At 48.6% G+C, this 4817-nt stretch overlaps 1 pseudogene; it reads right to left on the reverse strand.

Annotated features, from left to right (window-relative positions):
- Positions 1–1408: 1408 nt before the first annotated feature.
- LOC136451076 (uncharacterized) lies at positions 1409–3744 on the reverse strand (annotated as a pseudogene).
- Positions 3745–4817: the final 1073 nt, after the last annotated feature.

Genomic DNA, 4817 nt, shown 5'->3' on the forward strand with positions numbered 1-4817 from the left:
GGTCTTTCTATTCTATGGTACGTCTGATAGGAGTCTTCTTTGCTTTCGGGCTTTGTTTTGTGGCTGTGTGGGGCTAGTTGTTGAGGCATCACTATCCGCCCATTTTGTAGTTTATTTTTCTTCTTGGTCCTTTTGGTTGAAGATGAGACAACTCACTCAAACAATCAATTCCACACCAACTAGTACCACTGCCACCCAATCAGGATATAGTTTGTTACAGGCACATAAGTAGGAATGTTATATGATTTAACAGGCATCAGCTTCCTGATTTACCTTTCATTATATCCTGGTCAAATTTAGGGGGTGTTTGGTTCTCTAGTCGTTTCTAAAATTCATGTCACATCGAATATTTAGATATTAATAAAGAGCATTAAATTAGATTAATTACAAAACCAATTATATAGATGGAGACTAATTTTCGAGACGAATTTTTTAAGCCTAATTAATCTATTATTAACACATGTTTACTGTAACACCACGTTGTCAAATCATGGACTAATTAGGTTTAAAAGATTCGTCTCGCAAATTAGTCGCAAGTTGTGCAATTAGTTTCGTAAGTAGTCTATATTTAATACTTCATACATATGTCCAAACATTCGATGTGATAGGAATTTTAGGAGATCCTGTAAGAACCAAACAGCCCCTTATATTCTTCTGACCTGTACTATCATTATCAAGTGTTAATTTCATTATATTGACACCGTAATCCACATTGGTTGCATGTGCTGATGCTGGTGGAAGGCCATGTTGTCTTCAATAATTTGCTGTTTTTTTTTCCAGTGCTGCTATGTGTCGCGCATGGTTTTTCCCCCTCAAATTTTACTTCACTCGTAGGACACTGTCAGATCTATCGATAGCATATCTATTGTGGGCCGTCAAAGTCAACTTGAATTCTGGTAAGCACATCATTTGTACTTTAATTAAAAGACACCTGTCCAGTTGTTTTCACTGTATAACTACAATTAAGTACCCTTCCTCATGTTGATAATGATTTTAAAAAATGTCTACCCAACTCTTGATGCATCATTTTGCTATTAGCATTTGCACATAATTTTTTTGAATAAAGACAAGACAACCTGTCTAGAAAAGGACATGCTGACTTAGTTTGTTGTTCTATATGTCCTTGATTTTGAATAATGCAACAAACTCATCAACAACTACCTACCAACTACATTGAAAGTTTCAAACCACATGGTCAGTATAGATTTGCCTAAAATGGTATTTTTAGACAAATACCTTAATGCTGTATTACACAGAATGACAGTCACTCTATCAATTCTGTAAGTATGCAGCAGTAAGAAGCACATATAGAACACACATGCATGCACAACCTCTTTGACTAAAAGGAACAGAGCATGTTGAACATTCAATGACGCATACATGTTATCTGGTATGGTACATCATTTTCAGTTCAAAGAGAAATATGCACTTAGAGCAGCAGCCTTTTCATCATTGTTCTCCTTCTCCTGGGCTCAAAAAGACCACGCACTTAGAGCAGCATCCTTTTCATTATCGCTCTTCTTCTCTGGGATATCCGAGTCCAATGTCTTTTCCTCGGTGGTTCTGGCCTCCTTTAAATCAATGGGTTCTTTCCCATCTGATTCCCCTGCACATGGGACAAATGGTTTTTATGCTAGTACTTAGTTCGGTACATGATGGTAACTCTAGAGCAGAATTATATAATTGCTTGCATGTAGGGAGTGATGGTGTCAGCAACAAAACGATTGTAAATTAAGGATAGCAGCAGAAGACTTATTACTTTGGCCCTGATCAATTATCATGAGTTCATGCCAAAATAGAAGAAATGTGCGGTCAATATATAGAATGACACAGTTAACAATAAGAAAATTCAACTTACCGTCCTCGTCTCTCAAAGGTGTAATGGATTTCCCATCCTCTGGCTCTTTGGAGACACTCTCCTCTTCCTGCTCAACCTTGTTCTCCCCTACTGTGTCCACCTTCTCCTCCTTCTCCTCCTCCCCTTTCAATTCCTCGACAACTTTGGTTAGCACCCTGCTCAACAGCAGTAGCATCTGGCAGGTCTGCCTCATTGTTTACCTCATCATCTTCGGAAAGTTCAGAGTGCCCTGCCGCCTCCTCTTCAGCTTCTGTTGCACCATCAGCTTCGGTCATGGCCTCCTCATCCTCAAAAACAGTAGACTCTGCCAGCTCCGCCTCTTTTTCCACCTCCTCATTGTCCTCAGAAGGCTCAGGTTTCTCTTCTACCTCCTCCTTCTCTTGGGCTGCCGGTAAGCTGACAATTTCGTTGTCCTTGGTCATCGGGGAAGCTGCAGAGGCAACACTATCGTCGTCCTTGGTCGCAGGGGTAGCCACAAAGTGAATACTGTGACCATCCTTGGTCACAGGGGCTAATGGTTTTGCGAAGGCGACCACTGCCATCATCCTCAGTCACCATGGCAACCATGTCTTGGTCCTTAGTTGCTGGGGCAGATGCAGAGGTAACACTCTCATCATCCTTGGTCACAGGGGAAACTGGTACTGCAAATGTGACACTTCCATCATCCTCGGCCAACATGGCAACCATGTTGCTAGTCGTGGGGGCAGTTGCGAAGGTACCACTTTCATCGTCCTTGGTCTCGGCGTCATCTGGTACTGCGAAGGTGACACTGCCATCCTCCTCTGTCACCATGGCAACCGGGGACGTGACACTGCCATCCTCCTTGGGATCCTCAACGTTGTCGTTCTTGGTCGATGCAGCGTCATCATTCTCCTCGATTGCCATGTCTATATTTTCACCCCCATTTTCCTTCTCGACGGCTACCTTAGTCGATATTTTGAGCACAGCATCCTTCTTGATATCTTCTTCTTTCTCCTCGGTGATGACACTCACATCCTCAATTGATAACATGTCAGCCTTCTGATCGACAACCACTACTTTGTCCTTGACGACCTCATCTTTCTTCTCCTTGGCAGCCTTATCGGTCAATGCTTCTTTGCCCTTTTCACCGGTGACCACTTCTCTAGCATCCGTGACGACTGCTTCATCCTTCTTGATCTCGACCTGTTTCTCCTCCCCGATGGCATTCGCCTTCGAGATCGCGTTGCCCTCCTTCTCAGTGACGGCTTCTTTGTTGTCCTTCACGACCTGTTCGGCCTTGTTGTTGATCCCTTCCTCTTTCTTCTCCCTAATGGCTTTCTCTTTCAATCTGGCTGCCTTGTCCTTCATCTCAGCGATCACCTCGCCATTGGCCTTCGCAGCGGCGGTGGAGGCATTGTCGGATGGCTGAAGCACACGGGACGATGGCTGGCTGGCGTCGACGACGCTGGATTTCCTCTTGAATCGGTTGCATCTGCTGCTGCCGGAGTTGCCAGTGGCCACCGCTTCTTTGGAGCCACCGCAGCCCATGGTGGCTCAAAGGAGGAGAGGAGAGAGAGCGTCGGAGATGCAAAATGCAACGAGAGGACGAGGAACCAATATGGGGGATCTGGGATTTGAGGCAAGGAGTGTTAATTTGATCTCCACCAATTGGCCGGGTCCTTGGATCAGCGTCCTGATCGGGGGCGCCCAACCGCTCCATGGCTGGTGGGCCTCCGTCGCACAACACTATAAAAGGGAGGTGGGGGCCGGAGCTCTATCTACGAGGTTGACCTGAGCCGTCGTAACCCACCCACAGAGAAACGCTAACCGATCAAGAGACGGTGCTGCCAGCGATGGGAAGCCGCCACCGACCTCACCGTCGCCTCTGCAGTGCCATCACCGCGCCTACGCTGCTACGACAACAGGGGCTACGTCGTTGCGGCACCACGGCCACAACTGCCCTAGGGCGAGGTACATTAACAGTTTCCCATTTAAGAGCAGTTTATCCCCTAATCTACGTTTTAGAGGTACTGTGATCCTATCAATGGTACCAGAGCCAGGTTTTTCTAGTGAGTAGATCTAGATTGGGGTAGTAGCAGTTTAGAACAGATGAGAGAGATCAAATTCGGATCGAAGCAGAGGGTTCCTAACCCTAACCCTAGAAGGGGAAGAACAACAGAAGAAAGAGAGTCCGATTTGGATCGACCCAGACCGAACCCTAACCCTAGAAAGCCAAGGACGGAAAGGGGGGGACCTACCAGGGCTTCTCCACCGCCGTCGTACCGCCGCTACGCGGAAAGAAAGTTCCGACGTCGCATGGGTAGTCCAGCCGCCGCTCACCGACGAGACGTCTACGTGCGGGCTCGAAAGGCGGGGAAGATGAACAGTGGGTCCGGCCAAACCCGAACCCTAAAACCCTAACCCTAACCCTAACCGGCAAGAGGACGGCGTGAAGAGAGGGACCTACCTGGACCTCGCCGCTGTCACCACCGCCACCGCGCGGGTTGTTCACCGAGATCTCGCCGGTCCGCCGCGCGGTCTCTGACTTGCGGGCTCGGGGCTCAGGGCGTCGCCACAAGGCCGCTCGACGGCGGCGCGCTCAGCCATAGGTGAGCGCGTGCGCCGACGAGGGGCCCCGCAACGGCGTCGTACCTTTTCTTCTTCTTCGGCCGCCATGCGAGCCGCTGCTGCTCTTCTCTCTCTCTTGCTTGGCTGCGGCGTTGAGGGATGAGAAAGATGAGGAAGGGGAAGAGTGAGTTAGGGTTTCAGGTGCTGACCGCTGCGTCGTGGTTTTAATCCGCCGAGAAGGTCGTGTAGCCGTCGATCTGGATCGGACGGTGCAGAACGATCGGGCCAACAACTGGCCCAGGCGGGCGCGCGTGGCCGCGCGGCTTTGCCAGCCCAAGCCCAGGTTGCGGCCTGGGTGCGGGCAACGTGTGTCCAAGGGAGCTAGGCCGGGCGACAAAATTGGGCCGAGAACCAGTCAAGATTGAGCCCA

This window comes from Miscanthus floridulus, chromosome 5 (genome assembly GCF_019320115.1).
Source record: "Miscanthus floridulus cultivar M001 chromosome 5, ASM1932011v1, whole genome shotgun sequence".
Classification (NCBI taxonomy): domain Eukaryota; kingdom Viridiplantae; phylum Streptophyta; class Magnoliopsida; order Poales; family Poaceae; genus Miscanthus; species Miscanthus floridulus.